This window comes from Gallus gallus, chromosome 9, assembly GCF_016699485.2.
Source record: "Gallus gallus isolate bGalGal1 chromosome 9, bGalGal1.mat.broiler.GRCg7b, whole genome shotgun sequence".
NCBI classification, from domain to species: Eukaryota; Metazoa; Chordata; class Aves; order Galliformes; family Phasianidae; genus Gallus; species Gallus gallus.
The window spans coordinates 17,461,095-17,477,702 of NC_052540.1; the positions used below are offsets into that span (position 1 = coordinate 17,461,095).

The window sequence follows — 16,608 nt, forward strand, 5'->3', positions numbered from 1 at the left end:
GTACACTTACCCTACTCTTTGCTGTCCTACTGTGTTTCATGCTGTGAGTGTGCCAATTTCATCAGTCTGTTTGTTTGGAAATAACTCTTCCTTTCGACCCCACCCTGGGTGCTGGTGTCAGTGGAAGCCTTGTGTTCCTCGAGGGACTTTGGATCAGTTCACTGATGTTGGATGTTGAATGTGGGGCTTGCTGTAACTCATTAAATAAGCAAAATTGGTGCAGACTTTTAGAGGAGAATGGGGAAAAAGTACTGATATGGATAAACGCACCCCTGTGTAATGTAGTCTCCATTAAATTCAGCATTTTTTTTCAGGATTCTGAAATATTCACCATTATTGATTTCCATTTTCTTCTGCTGGATTTCCAAACTGCAAAACAAGCCATTGCCAAATTCTGCTGCTTCAGTCAGTGCTACTGCAAGGGTTTGTTCTTGAGTTTTTGCTGGGCCATGTTGCCCCTTCTCAGAATGCTGTTCCCCAGGCAGCAGCACCTTCTCCTGTGAGCCAGCAGGTCAGCTTTATACCTGGAGATGTTTGCCCACTGACATTGTATGACAATGTTCTTCAGCACATATCCTTACCACGGCAGTGGTGAGCTGGACAAGTGCACACATGATCAACAAGCCATAGCTCCCTAGTATTTCCAGCTTGTTTTTTTCCTGTGTGGACTAAACAAAATCTAAGGCAACCTGGGCATTTGAAGCACAATCTCTTCTTATGGATCACAAATCTTGTAACCTTGGGTTAGATTCTTTCTTGTACGTTTGTTTAACTTTTGTGTAATAACAGCTGCTATAATGATAGTAGTTACCAGCTAATTCCCTGCTGAATGCAATTGAAGTTACATGAGCCAGGATGCTCCCAATGAGCCTTTTACCTTTTTTTTGTTTTTCTTTTCTTTTCTTTTTCTTTTTCTTTTTCTTTTTTTCTTTTTTTTTTGCTACTTACTCAAGCATTTTTGCATTGTGAATCTCAGGAACGCTGTCTGGCACTGTGATACTATGAGTAAATGAAACATGAAATAATTCTTACCTTAATTTGTGTTTTTGAAAAACACCTGAAGCACAGCTCTATTAGGCAGTTGAGCTTAGTGAGAGAATTGAAACTTAAAAATTTTATACTTCTACTCTGCTTTTTGTAACTAAACACGTCAAGGCTGGAAGGGAGAAAAGAAATGTAACAGGATTTTTTCAGTGCAGTAAAGCTTCACTGAAACGTAGATGTTATTAACAGTAGTTGTTAACCAGAACATATCTGTTTCAATGGGCAAATAATTATTTTCAGGTAACAAGGTAAGTTAAGCAAATGACTCTAACATTAAATCATGACAAACACTAATAATGTACAGCTTTAAAATGAAATGACAGGAGGAAACAACATTATGAAATAGTGCAAGGTGTATACTCATCTGCTCTAGAAATAGCTGTATTTTGGGATCAGGCTTTGGGCAGAATTGCTGGTCTTGGAAGATGAGAAAAAATCTTTTACCTGCTTTTGTTTCTCAGATACAACCCATGCCTTTGGCTTTATGGGATTAAGTTTATGTGCAAACACAACCTTATCCAAAATTTCACAAATTCACTGAAACAGTTTCATTGACTTCCAACAACTTCTTGACTTGAATTTAATTAAAGTGTAGTTGTTGAACTGTAACCAGTGATATTTGACTGCTGATGGGAAAGATGAGTTTCTCCCTTCATCATTCCAAACTTGAGTCTCCGTGAGATTATTATCAAAGTGTACTGTTAGAGGGATTTCTAAAATAAATGAGACAAAAGCTGACAACCTAGACTTGGCTGCACTGCTTTGAAAATTTACGATGTCAAAAAGGGTAAAGTAAGTCTGAGTGACAGAAGCATTGCTGTGCTTTTTATAAAAAAAAAAAAAAAAAAAAAAAGCCCTATAGAAACCAAAGTTGCAAGGAGTGTATACCTATGAACCCTGTATGGGATCCCATTCATCCACTCCTCCTGTGGGTATAATTATGGTATTTGACTTTTAAATCTCTGCATGTGCCAGCATGATGATGAATGGGATAATAATAATTGAAAAGTCTGATGTTACCTAGCAAAGATGCAGTTTATGCATTACCACTGTGTTCTAATGCTACTCTTCATAAAAGACGACAAGACTCGCTTTAAGTCTTAATCTGTCACTAACACTATAATCTGGTCAGGTGAGCTGTATTTTCCTTCTTGCACAGATAAAATAGCATAAAAAGTAGATAATTTGAAGAAACTTGGAAGTAAAGCTCAGGGAACAATTACTCTGTGTGCCAGTTGCTTTTGTCCTCTATACCTGGCCTAGCTTCAAAAATGCTTCTTCACTGAGGAATTTCAGGTTGTCAAAATTAGGAAGGATTTTTGTTTGAAGAGGGAAGTTGCCTTTTCCTCTCTGTGCTGAGAGGGAAGTTCATGTCGGGGACCAGCTGTAGCTTCCATTGACGTGTTTGATCTCTGCATGGGCACAATGGCAGGGATGAGATGCAGGATGTGCTTCTTTATCCCTGTTCCTTGCTATTTAGATGGTAAACCCTTGTGAGAAAGGGCCGCCCTCTCCTGTGTGGAAAAATACCGGCAGCCAGGACTTTGTATGTGATGGTCACTTATTTCTGGTTGTGAGTGACAAGGTACTGAATGGATAGGATAAATGATTGCTACCCTGGAAAGCTGATTGCCTTTAAGCAGAGAGAGCTTAAGGCCTCATTGCAGCCTTGAATGTTGCTGCTTGAAAGCAAGCAGAGGGAAGGGAAGAGTGCAGTGTGCTGAGGAAGGGATGGATGTGGTGCTCCCTGGAGAGCTCTTGCTCATCTTCCATCACAAGTGATGGGTTGAAGTTCTCTGGCCTGTTTCATGCTGTGGCAGTGGTAGCATGAAACTCAGTTTCAAGCACAGAGAGATATACTCAAAGCTGCAAATCTGGTACAGGACATAAAGCCTGCCCTCCTTTCCTAGAAAAGCAATTTCACTGCTTCGAAAACCATGAACAACTGGGGAAGTTACGTCTGTCCTTATTCATACCATAATTTCTTACAGCTATTGGCAGCATCTTCACTGCCTGGTCATTGTTGAGTTCCAGCTTCTGCTATTGGCTCCCACAACTAAAGATTTAATTTCAGAGATGCATATAAAAGGTGAATTAATTTTCCCGAATGTTATGCCTGAAATATCTGTTTGTTTGACCTTCCAGCTCAGTCAGAACTGGCATGAACTCAGCCTCCTTCTAAATGAATACTGCCTACTGATTTCAGACAGTCTTACACCACTTTGAATACGTTTAAAAGGCATTCCTTTAGCTTTCCAAGGGTTATAAATCAAAGTATTGTGAGGCTCTTGGGGGTGGGCTACCTGGACAAGATACTTCAAACAGACATCCTTTGTGTGGGTGTTTCTTAACAGATCATATTTTTCATATGGTAAGGCCAGATCTTGGGTTAGAGGCCTAATACCCAGGGCAAACAGGGCTGTCAGATGATATTTTTTGGTAATAAGGTTTGATCTTCATTTCTGTGTTTTTGTTAGAGCGAAACAGGTAGAAACTTTTAGGGTCTAAAGGAAATGTGCTTCAGTCTCCCAGTGAGAAAAATTAGGACTTCTCTCATGTTTTCTTTATGGGGGGAAAAAGAAATATTTTCTGACATACTCTAAAGAGTATAGGATCTTTGCATGGTATTTCACACTTTCCTGGAAGTGGCCGCATTTCAATGGCAAAAGATATATTAAGTGTTCAGGATGCTCTGGGTTGTAATCATCCTCATATATAGTTACTGGAGCTGACAGATTAGATTAAAGTGAGTAGTATTAAGGCCAGTGTGTGGTGAGAATGTGATCCAGAAGTTGTGAAATGCAACTTTTTTCATTTTCTTGGAGGGAAAGAATCAACCTGCTGAATTCAATGAGGTTTCTAACTATAATGTGATAGCAGTAGTTACTTACTTAGCCTATTTAATCCTCTTGTATTTCTGGTATAATTCTCCCTTTTTAAACACATCCACAAAATCTACTTATTCTCTTTCTCCCTTTCAATATGTGGTTTTATTTTTAATCTTTCCTTCAACGATTCACTTGTAAATTAGAACAAGACAATCGTGTATTTATTTTGTGCCTTTGGTAAATTCTGGAGCCTCAAAAGAATTAAATTTTGTGCTTCTGATCATTATGGAATATTTTCATCTTATTTTTAATCCGTCATTGTATGGTCAGTCATTCTTTACAGCTGTTACTACAACACTTTCTCATCAATTTGTCCTGAACATGAGGTGGCTTATTTGGTTATTCCCCTTGCAATTTAAGTTTTCTCATCCACGTAGTCAAGATAAGCTGATCAGCAGATGGGGAATGGCTACCTCCATGACTTCTGCACAGACTTTTCTCTTTGACTGTTCAGTACCTGCAAAACTGTAACTAAAGGAGTGTGAAATCCTCAAAAAACAAACAAACAAAACCAAAAAAAACCAAACCAAACAAACAACAACAACAATAACAAAACTGTTCTATCTCTAACTGATAAAAGTTTTTTTAATCTTTGTCATTTTCAGGTATTTATGTTTTCCTCTGGCAACACAGATGAGCTGGTCATGAAACACCTACAGATGACATCCTGAAACTGTCTAGCCTTGAAAATGGCTGTAAACTCCATACCTTGACGATTTTCAGTGCCGCTTTCCAGAACATTCAAGTAGGTCTGCTTGACTTTTTTTCTTTTCTTTTAATGTTTCTGGTGTCTTCTAATCATTTATTCTACTTGGCGTCTTTCGTACTTGATAATAAAATGTGTGCTCATCCCCTTAGAATTACAAATCTCAAAGAAATGCTTAAGTTATATTTAATAAGGCATTCATTGAACAGTATGTTTTCCAAATGCTACGAGATGATTTTAAAAGTGTAATGACGTTTGTTGGCCAAGTAATTAGTACATTATGCTGCAGGAGATCTGTAAAATTTGTAGTCGATGTCATTTAGTATATGACAACCAAGAACTGTTGTTATCAAACTGCTGGGGTTCGTACTGCTTGTAGGCAAGCAAAGACTGTGAGACAAGAAATGTGGCATTCATGGTTTAGTGCACGTAATGAGCTATTGGAAATGTTTAGAGATGACACTGAAAACCCTTCTAAAATGCAGTATTAGGCTGGTGAGCTTGGAGAGGTGTGGATTTGCTCCAGAGTAAGGCTTTACGCAAAAGATACTGTGAAGTTAATGCTCTTTTATTTTGGCTGAATACAGTTGGATGCTCCAGGAAGAGTCATGTAATAGTGAGGATCTTCGGGGAGCTGCATGTCAGCTGTCTCATTTTGGAAGAAAACTGATTTCAGGACATGAGCAAAAGATTAGATCACCTAATTAAACAGTAGACTGATAACAGTAGAAATGTTTTGCTCCACTGTGAGTTGGTAGGATGCTGTGAGCTTTGAAAGTAACACTGAGCATTTATATAGAATTTGTGTAAGTTTGAACTGTGGCCTGGCAGAATGAACAGGAGGATGTGACTAGTATGGCTTTGGTATGGCTTTGTCTTTGGGCACAAAGAGGTGTTTTCCAAAACAGTACTCAGAATCCTTAATCTTTCTGTAAAAGATTACTTAAGCCAGTGATCTCTATGTATATTGACTTCTAAATGAAGCCTGATTTCTAAGTGCTTGAAGGCCAGTTTTGCAAAGGAATTCAGATGCTGATTTGAAGTTCAGGAATATGTCACTGACCACAGTGGCTATTTTCTGTGGATTTCATATTCTAGAAAAGAAAAACCAGCCACCCTTAGCTTGCTTGTTTGGACATCCTTACCTTTTTAATCTGTGCATTTTAAGAGGCACACTGAGTAAAAGATACTTCAAAGACCTCATTATTCTATGTTTGTCAGCTTTGGACAACATTTGCCATTAGCTTCTGAATAACCTAAGTCTTTCTATAACTGACTGGAGCATTCCTCATTCACTGTTCACAATCAATTTATAAGCACTTCTTAATTTGCCTCCTTGTTCTAATGCTTTTTGTATACTTGAATGACTTTCTCCCTCTTTTCTGCTCCCTGCAATATTGCAGATATTTACTGCTGACCTTGAATTAGTGTGGTATTTTTATTTAAAACAATCTTTCAATTGAGAATCTGTGCAATCTTCACTGTATTGTTGTACAACTAAGTGATACGTGGCTGCTCCAGAAATTAAGTTTTCTGCCTCCGAACCGTTGATGTCTGAGGCAGAAATAAAGTAGCATGCTTCTTTCTGGGCACTGTGCTGCTGGCTTCCTTCTAGTACTTTCACAGCACCTGAGGTTTTGCATATATGTGGTGTTACTGTCAATTGCATTAGGAATAGGATACGTTACAGGAGCTAAACAGAGACAAACCTGTGTTCCACAGAACTGGGGATGAAATGAAGGGCTGAAGGTAACAAGAGATTGAGACAGGAGGTAGAAGAAGTGCTGAGGACAGCGAAGCCAAAAGGCAGAACTGGCAGCTTTTCAGCTGCCTTTAGCTGCTTAATTAACAGGATGGCAGTGATTTGCACCTATTATAGCAGAATACTTTCCATGCTTTCCTTATTTCTGTTAGCATAAGTTCTATTGAAGGAGCTAATCATGACTCTCCAGAAGCAGGGCACTCTGCTTGATAGTATTTATTATAGAGTTATTTCTGATTATTTTGTACAAGGTTTTTACTTGTAAAATCGCACAGCAAAAACTCCATCAGAAGGAGCAAAACCAAAAATCAGTATTTTTTTTATTTTTTGAAAAACAAGATTAAAAAAAAAAGAAAAAGTAGCGTGCAATTATTTCTCTAATAGCCTCCAGGACAATTCATCTGCAGGAAAGATGTAAATGGCATACCAAGCTGTGAGCAGTGGCACTCTTCACTAGTTTTTAAGTGAACACAGTTTCTTGACAACTTTCTGATTAAACTTTCCTCCTCCTTCCCTTTTAGACCAATTTAATTCAAAGTATCAACAGAAACAATTTCTGTGAGGAAAATGGAGAAGAAGTTCATAGGGTAGTTGAAGCTGCATACACTTTCCTGTTAATGCTCCTGAGTGTTCATTCAATTCATCTATTATTTATCTTGCCCCTGAGGTGTAACATGAATAACATTTCTAAGGTATTACCACTAGGCTTCTTGCATATGGTGAAATAGTATTCAAAACAGGGCCAAGTTTCACACAGCAGTTTACCATAAGAAGTTCATTATTATAATTGTACACAGACAAAAATTGTTAAAATAGGCATGTGTTGCTCAGAGGATAAATCCATTTTTCCAGCTCTAACAAAGAGTTTTTCTTTGACCTTGGGCTTTAGCTATCTCTGCCTCCATTTCCACTCTCATACTTTTCTCCTTTAATATTTTGGCTAAACATACGGCTTATGCTTACACCCTCACAGTGATCCTATTCCCTTCAGCCTTTGCTGTGACCTCTTGTCACAGTGCTAATAGGAGCAGCAAACACTCATGCCTTCCCTCTCAGTGGGGAATAAGTTGCATCTGTCGTGTCAGCATCTCGGTGAGATCAAGTCATCATTTAAGGTGCGAAGCAGTGTGCCCCCACCCCTGCTATCACCTCCAGGACTGGGTGTGTAAGACAGGCTGTAGTGGGAATTAAAGCATGGGAATTAAACCCTGCACTTGTCAAAGAGAAGTCTGTCCTGCCTTTAGGGGCACAGATTGGCTCTCCAGGGCCAGCACCGCTCCCCCCCCCCCCCTTATTTTTTTTCCTTTGCTGGTAATCATAGGTATGGCACAATCCCTGGGCACAATAGCACTCGCAGTCATGCCAAGTATCTCCATCAGAAGGAGCAAGGTTACTTCAGATTTATGCCAGTGCTCCCAGGAGATGACTGATTTTCAATCATCTTTGAGAACTGTCACTGCAATGCCACTGAGCTCATAAAAAGGATAAAATGTAAATATTATTGAAGCCTAACATAGCACAGACATTAGGTGTGATATTAAAGGAGTTTTATCAGTAGCCTCTCCAAAGATTTATATCTGTTGATCAATGCCTTTGCTAAATTAAATACATAAAATCTTTACTTGAGACATAACAAAAAGTCACGAACAATATCAGTATTCAGACAGTATTAGTGACATTCAGCGTGACAAACTGCGTAGGAAGCTAGTTATCATAGCCCTGTGATAGTGAAAATGGCTCTGTTCACAGCACAAAGTTATTACTTATCTTTCTTAAGGCTGAAAGGCTGCTTAAAAAAAAAAAAACAAACACACAACCCTTGTATATTTTACATTTACATTAGAGTCATCAGCATACCAGCTATGCACTGGATGCTTTGTTTCTGTTGCTCTGGTTATGTTACATGGAAGCAGCTCGACCATTTCCCCCTTCATCAGGAAAACAAGCAGAAACCTGAGCAACTGCAACTGTTGTGTGGTTTGTTTGCTTTGGTTTTTGTTTGTTTTGTTTCTTAACGCAATGCCAAACACAAATGAGAATTAAGTGTTTTCTAAGATAAAGTCAGAATCTATCTTAAGCCATTTGTAATGAATCTAACGCATGGAAACATACTCTGTCCAGATACTCAGACCTGAATGTGCGCATCTCTTCTTTCCTAAACTAGCTGGGGAAAAAAAAGAAAGCCTGGGCATTTTGAGATGATATGTAATAGAAGCAATAGACCCCAAAACATTTTTTATTTCCTTTAGTATACTTGAAAATTGCTAAGTTTCTAAAGCACAGGAACCAATAAATATGTTATTTTAAGGACTTAGGTATATCAGTCTTCCATTACAATCAACAGAACTAAAAACTTTGAATCTATATACATCAGGACTATGGTGCTGTAAGATGTGCACCTTGCCAAACAAGTGCTGCAGACATGCAGGGCAGGTATGTTCCTGAGATGAGGCATCACCATGGTGCTGGGAGAAGTAAGGGATGTAATCAGCAGCATCTGGCACATCCCTGGTAGGACCTGTGCTTGATCAGGACTTGAGCTCCTCTGTAGAACTGTGAGGTGTCATCAGCTTGGCCCCGAAGTCAGTTGCCTGAGCAAGCTGAGGGGCATGATTTCCATGTGAACTTGGAGGCTATCTACATACCAAGGTTAATGCAGGAGAAGATACAATACAGCCATTATTCTGAAATGTGATTCAGGAGCGTGACACCGAGCTGCAGTGTGGAACATGCCTGGAACCAGATTCCTCCCCCAGTCCCCCTGGGTTGTTAGCGTCATCATGGCTTTTACTTCATATTTATCCAGTGTTGTTGCTCAAGGTCTGTGGAACATGCCCATTGAATAAGAAGAGAATAACAGGAGAAAGAGCACTATGTGCTCTGCCAACCTGCAGCTGTGACCTTCCTGTTTACTATATATTTTTTTTAAACATTTGTTAGAGGAATGAAGCAGCAAATCACCAACAATAACAGAAAAATCAATACCCGCCTCTGCTTCTTTTGTGAGATCTGGAACGTGGCCTCAATCTGTCAGACTGAATTACAGAGACTGTGGGTGTCAGCAAGGGCTCAAACAAATAGACCTGCCACTGCTCATTGATAAAAGACTTAGGTCTCTATGAGTGTCACTGTTCCTGCTGCCTCCACCAGGCATGGAGGAAACACCAACCTCTCAGCTGAAAGGCGAGTTATGGAGCACTGGTTGTGTTCACTTGTACTTTGCATGTGAGATTGCACTAATCTCTGGAATAAAAAAGGTAAACAAACGATTTGACAAATACAAGACTCTGGGGCATTACCTTGCTAATGAGTGTTAAATTAGGTGGTTATAATTGAATGGAAGGTGATATATCAGCACAGAAACATCATTCTAAAATACACCATTGATCCACTAGCTAAGAATCCAGTCTTTGACAAAGGTCAATACATCAGAGAGAGGAACAACCTCCTTCCAAAGTCATCATTTTCCAAGGCAACAGTAAAGGCTGCATCAGTATAAAGAGGAAAGCTGCTTCATGACTCCAGATGGTAATTAGTTTATATCCTGGAGCATAAAGATTAACATCCTTTATCACTTTTAATTTTGCTAGTGGACCATAGGCTACTGCAATGAGCTTTTGAGTAATAAACCCTGTCATTTTTGTATTACAAAAAGGACTTGGTGTGGAAGTCCAGCATGGTCTTAGTGTTGTCCCACTGCCATTTCTGTGAAGAGACAAGGTAGGACAGCTGCTTTTGCCATCAGAGGAAGAGGACTGTCAGGTTTGGGTCTAGAGACAGTAAAAGTTACCATTAGGAAATTATAGGCACAGAAACAAGCTTATGAGAGGAGCTGAACATAACTTTATTATTACAATATGTGAGAGGCTCAGACCACCTTCGGTTTTCCTATTTTAAAGATGCTTGACACCATGAAATAGGAAACAGCACTAAGCTCTGAGTAACAAAGGCTGTGCTGATGAGTTTGCAGCAAACTGCAACGCACAGAGCAGTGCACAGCTTTGGCTCTGTGCTGTGCAAACAGCCACTCTGCTCCAGAGCAGCCTACTTGTACCCAGGCAGGCAGGAACTCAGCACCCAGCCTGCTTACCTCCCTTGCCCAGGTTGGGGTAGGCAGTGCCAGCTTGGTGCTGCTTGTACTGTTGCTCTTAATGTGTCCCTTTTCAGTAAGATTCTTCTGACTTGTCCAGATATTCCTGTAGTGAGATAGACAGAATTGGCTTTCCTACTCCAGAAATCCCCCCCCAGACTTCCGAAAGCCTGCAGCTGCTTGACTCTGCAACTCACCGCCTCCTTCTTTGGTCTCTCCCTTTTCTTCATTATTTTTCTTGTCTCCATTTACTTCTCAAGAATCCTATTCTACGTGCCTTTCTTTTAAGAGCATTGTTAAGCCTAATCCAGCCAGACAACTCATGGCCTTGTACAGACCAGCAACTCCCCTTTCATCTTTTAACTAAAATATTCCTTATTTTGAAATGTGCTTTGAAGATATGAATATTGCTAGATTCCCATATTAAACAACAACAACAACAACAAAACCAATACGATTCCATTCTCCCCAGCTCTGAGCAGGCAGCAGTTAATTTCACAGGCTGGTTGGAACCTATGTTCAGCAGAAAAGTCTTTCCTTTAATCCATATCAGCCTTTGCAGCCTTTCTAATTTCATGAAATGTCTCCTTATTCTTGTCCTGTACTGTGGGTAGAATAGGAAAATCCAAAGGGGTTTCGTTGCCTTGTTCATTATTTTGTCTTTGTCATTCTACATCTATCTATGCATCAATGAGATACTGTTAATAAGGGATCAGAAGCCTTTTGTTGAGAAGATATGGCTGATCACAAAAGACGCACAACTAATAACGCGGTTAAGGCAGATCATACATTGGACCTAGGCTAGCACCTGAGAAAGCAGTGAGGAGCATATTGCTTTTCTTCATAAAAAGAGTCAATACTATAAAGGGAGCAAAATAAAGGTGAAAAGGAAAAAAAAATCCTCCTCTTTGAGACTGTATTCACTTCTATACCCAATATCCCTTTTTTGTTGAGTTTCTTGTTTTGATTCTCAGTATAGCAGCGGTGCTCTGGGAAGGATTATTCTTGCGGTAGCTCCACTTTCAAGACTGTTATGGTAACATTTACTCTAGCAAAGTGCGAAAATCTTGATGATCTGATCTAGACAAGTCTATGAACTCTTGTGTGACTGAACTGCGCCTAAACTAGCAGCCTTCATTAGGGACCTGATTCAGCTTCCCATGAAGTCAGCTGGAATCTTCCCGTGGAAGTCAGAATGACCACTTAGAGGCTACTTGGCTTGTATAGGTTTGTATGAACTTGCTTTTTGGTAGCAACATCAGAATCATTTATACACAGACCCAGGAGAGGCTATGACAAGTAACAGATATTTAAAGTGATATGTGACAATAAAGATCATGCAGCCTGCAGCTATTTCAATTTTCACAGGGAAAAAAGCCAAACAAACAAACCAAGCACTGTACTGAAAGAAATATGAATGTGTAGTATCTAACCCAAGGTCCCCAAATTATGACCCAGCTGCGGCTGACACGCAAGTCAGATTACCTTGATCTCTGAAACCCCATGTGGTATGCCTTCAGTCAGATGTTAACCTTGTCTCCTCTGGAGATAGGAGCATCAACAACAAAGATCTGGCTGTTGTTCTCAAACCATATGCAGGCTGAAATTCCTGTCTGAAGACTGCATTTTGAAAAAGTAAGGTCAGAAAGCAGGTTGCTATGAAGTGTTGGGGAAGCTCCTGCATAACCAGCTACAGCCTGATTTGTGAAAAAATGAAAGAAAATGGGGTTTTGGAAGGTGGGTAGTCAACAAGACAGGTGGGTTGCTGACATCCAGTACACAAATTACTCAGCATGTTTCTGCTGTATATTTTCTTGATTCGTCTTGTGGGTAATCTTTCTGTAAAACAGTTTCATTTCAGTGAGACAGTACTCTGTTGGTTCAGTGTTCTTCCCAACTCTGCTTCAGAGATTGCTGCAGTGCAGATTTTAGGCAGTGAAGTTTTCTGCTAAGGTTATGTGAAATGCAACTGGAGGTCTATTTCGGGCAACTAAGAATGCTTCATGGAAACAAAAGCTGTTCTACTTGATCATTCCCTGCTACTCATTTGCAGAAGTCTTATCAACCATTATAATGTCAGCAGACAGCCAGGCGTGTACACAGCCTGTCATCTCAGAGATGCACTGAGGATCAGCTTTGGAAAGGGATTATGCTGAATTTTCTTTTCATCTGTATTTATGAGTTTTTTGGCTTGGTTATGCACTGTGCCAATCTTGTGTTTGCCCAGAGGGAATATGAACCACAGCATTCTTCTTGCCAGCTATTTCCTGAATACCTGTGGTAACAATTTCCAAGGGACTGTGCAACTTATTTTTTTCATCTAAATGGAAAAGCATTGCAGCAGTGCTCACAGCAAACAGTAGGGAATTGAAAGAGAGTGAAGTTGCTGCAAATTGAAGAACAAGGACAAAATGACTTCCCCTTGCTTGGAAAATAAGCCACAACACACAGATGACCTTTTAAAATGAAACACACAAATATGCAAATGCCAGTGTGGCTGCATGCCTTTTGGAATTGTTTTGTGAGCACAGTTTCTGTTGGCAAAGATGTTCACGTGGCATGAACTACAATCAATCAGCTTTAGAGGTGCAAGCAGTTCTGCGCTGCTGGCAAGGCATGCTTATTCAGTAGGCATGCATCCATTGCTGTTTCCGACACAGCATCCACGTAGCATCTCAGTAGTTCAAGAATAGAAAACAAAATTCATATTCAGCACATACAGCACTGAATAATTCACAATCTAAAGTATTTGTCCTGCACATCAGGTAGGGTGGTAAACATAAACAGAAGGATCCTTTGCAGGAAACCCAGCCAGGTGTCAAGGATGTGAGAGAGAACACCACGCAGGATTACCTTGCATAGCAAAAATGAACTAAAAAGAATTGCTCCTGTCATTCACCCACGCAGGCTTCTGAAGTCAAGTGACTGTTTAGTGCTGTGGTTGGTGGCTCCAAGAATAAATCTGTAGCACAGAGCTTGGGAGAGCTGTGGTTTTACTCATGCTTTTGCTTGATTTTAAAGAGGTCGCTTAGTCTGTTTTCTTTTCCACCTTCTGTAGTCAAATAGGAAGCCTTTGTATACCTAATACTGAGCTAGGGCTCATCTGTACCATGTGGTGTAGCACCCTTAGGCAAACCCTTCCATTTTGGCTTGCCTGGCAAAGAAAGGTCTGCCACTGAGAGCCAGAGCTGGGCCCAGTGCAGGAGCTGAGCTGCCTGCTGCAGGCAACTGTGGGGATGCTGGTGAGAAGGCTCAGAGGGTGCCTGTGGAGAAGGGAGTGTGGCCATGGGAAGGACTTGCCCTGTGTTGACGTGAGCTGGATGATGCTGTCTCTGTAGCAGCCTCCTGTGTGCAGCTGTAGGGAAGCCTGTGTCACCTATGTTGGGCTGATTTGAGAGCAGTGGGCTCTTGTCTCATTGCATTTCCATTCATATGGAAATGGATTACCTGCAATATCAACCCAGGGCTGGAAACTTGTAGTTCACGGAGATATAGAAACATATGTCCTCATTGGTCCTGACAAAAATGAAAACATGAGTGCGAGAATTGAGTTTTTGCTGGCAGCTGATCACTGTGACTTTTCATGGGTTTCTGCCCTACCTTGAGCTGCCTGTAGTTATAGTGCTTTTTGTGGCTCCGTACCAGAAATTAGGCTCCTGCAGAATGATCACGTGCAGCAGTGTTCTTTTCCCTTTCCTTCTAGAGCCTATTTTAAAAGCAGCAAATGACTTTTCTCTTGGTGCAGCTTAATGAAATCCCAGTCACCCAGCAACCAGCCACTTAGCAGGTGAAGCCCTGGACACAACAAAAGTGAAACAAGAAAACCTCCAGGCAAGCACCAAAGTTTTCTGTGCAACTGGTGAGGGTTCTGCAGCCCATCACACAGGGTTTTGGGCTAGCTGTGCCCTGCTGCTTGCTGCAATGTTTGTCTGACAGCAGGTAACTAGACTGACTGTAAGTAAATGCATGCACGAAAACCTCAGGAAGATGTTTTAGCAATTAGTTTGCTCTCTCTGGGAGAGGACTTGTTCAGAGGCTTGGTGCAGCTGTGAGTGGTTTGAGGTGGTGGAGGGAGACAAACCACTTCCTTACGCTGACTCAGACCTCCCCACCCAGCATGTGAAAGCCATGTTCATTCTTTAATACCCTTTTGGAAAAGGCTTTTCTTTCTTTCTTTCTTTCTTCTTCTTTTTTTTTTTCTTCCCCAGACGCTCCATGGGCACAACTGTCTTTTGCAGTTGCTTTAACAAGATGAGTCAAATTTAGAGGATGGATTCCCACAAATTGATTACATGGGTAAAACAGAGCTCTTCAGGAGGGTGTCTCCTGAAATGGCTGCCAGGGGTATGGTGATGCAGAAACTCAGAGGCACTCCTGTAGTGACAGTGTTATGCTGGGAAGGAACCTCAAAACTCATCTCAGGAAGCGTGGCCTGTACCATGCCTAGCAAAATGTGCCTACAGTATGCTACCAAAGCTTGGGTGCATTGGTCTTAGCTGTTTAGGCTGTGAAATGTAAATAGTGAGAAGATTGCCGATGTATGGGATTGACAAATAAAAGCAGAGTGTCAGCTGCTCTAAGAGGAGCTGCTCTAAGAGGAGCCTGTGGTGGGGCTGTGCCCCTGAGAATGGGCCCAGCTCATGTGCAGCATGGGCTCTTCTTTGGTGAATTCTGAAATCTTCCAAATAAAAACAGATATTGGTTAGACACAAGATTTTACATGAATAATGCTTATTTTTTTCTTCTCTGTTTTGCAAGAGGGATGTGGCTTCTTGTGCCAATTCTGGTAGTGTTTGGTTGAAGCCTTGGGAAGATCACCAAGAGCTGAGGACTTCCTACCCAGGTGATCTCACATCTGTGGTGCTTGCTTCAGTCTCATTTAGAGAACTGACGTGCATGTTTCTCATCTGGTTTTTATGTAGAACCAAGACTTCCAGATGGTGCTGGTTTTCTTCCTGAGTGCTATCCCAGCTGTAATGGCAGGGCAGCCTCATGGCTCTTGCTATTGCCATGTGAGAGGTCTTCTAGGAGTTCAAAGCACATGAGGAACATGTGATATGAAAAAGGCCTTTGTAGTACAGATTCACTCTACAATAGTTCTATGCTCAACAACAGGTTGTGGTTTGAAGAAATATTGCTTCTGTCAGCCTTGCATAATGGAAACAGTAATCAGCATCCATTAGGTCAGAATGTATTGTCAATCCACAGTGAAGCAGAAAGGACTACATCTCAGAAAACCTTTTCATTAAGCAAAGAAAATTGATACCAGTGCTTGGCTCAGCCTAACACTTTGTTCATGGAGTTGAGTGAGGATAATGGCTGCGTTTGTTTTCTTTTCATTTGTTTCTCTGTGCACAGTTATTTTGATTAGGAAATGTCCACCTTTCATTCTAGATGAACAATTCTAAGAACTTTCTCCCATCGTTTATCATCTCATGTACACCATCAGTGCTTGTGTAAAAAACAAAGTTAGAACACGAAGTCGGGACAAAATATTTTGGCTTACATGGTTAAAGTTATAGAATCTCATTTTAGTTGAAAATTATTTCTTTTTTTTTTTTTTATCTGCATAGTTAACTACAATCTCTCTTTTTTTTTTTTTTTTCTCTGTGGATTGTCTCAGAATAGTACAGATGATTCTGGTGAGTAATAATGTGCTTATGAGCAGATCATCATATACGCTATTAACAACGTTGTTATAGAGGCTACGTGGGGCCCTGTAGCTGCATAGCCAGTGTACGGAGGGACTGAGGGTTGAAGGGAGTAGGATGGTGTTTTGACAGAAGGGGTAACAAAAATTCTTTGTAGCAACATTCTGTGAGGATAACAGAATAATTAATGCTGTCTGACTCGTTAAATAGAGATCATTTCTGTACTCTAGCCTTGCAAGTAACATGATATAGCCTTAATCCCAAATGAAGTGTTTTTGAAGATGGAGAAAGTCTCCCCAACCTTTTAAGTGAACAAACTCTTGGAAATCCTGATTTTTGGCTTCTTTCTCTTGCACTGCAGTTCCCCATTGTTTGTTACTCTACTTACTTGTCTGTCTCTGGATACAAATGGCTCTTTTCACCACAGTAACTGAACATCATGAATAAAATGAGATTGTAAATTCCTT

The 16,608-nt window shown here is 40.5% G+C and overlaps 1 long non-coding RNA gene across 2 annotated transcripts in view; it reads left to right on the forward strand.

The window, feature by feature from the left end:
• The window catches only part of LOC121113440, a 242,546-nt gene that overhangs the window by 118,320 nt on the left and 107,618 nt on the right, over positions 1 to 16,608 (forward strand). For both annotated transcript variants that reach the window (XR_005862178.2, XR_005862177.2), the window contains exon 4: positions 4,538 to 4,677. This is a non-coding gene — a long non-coding RNA (uncharacterized LOC121113440). The remainder of the gene's footprint in view (positions 1 to 4,537; positions 4,678 to 16,608) is intronic.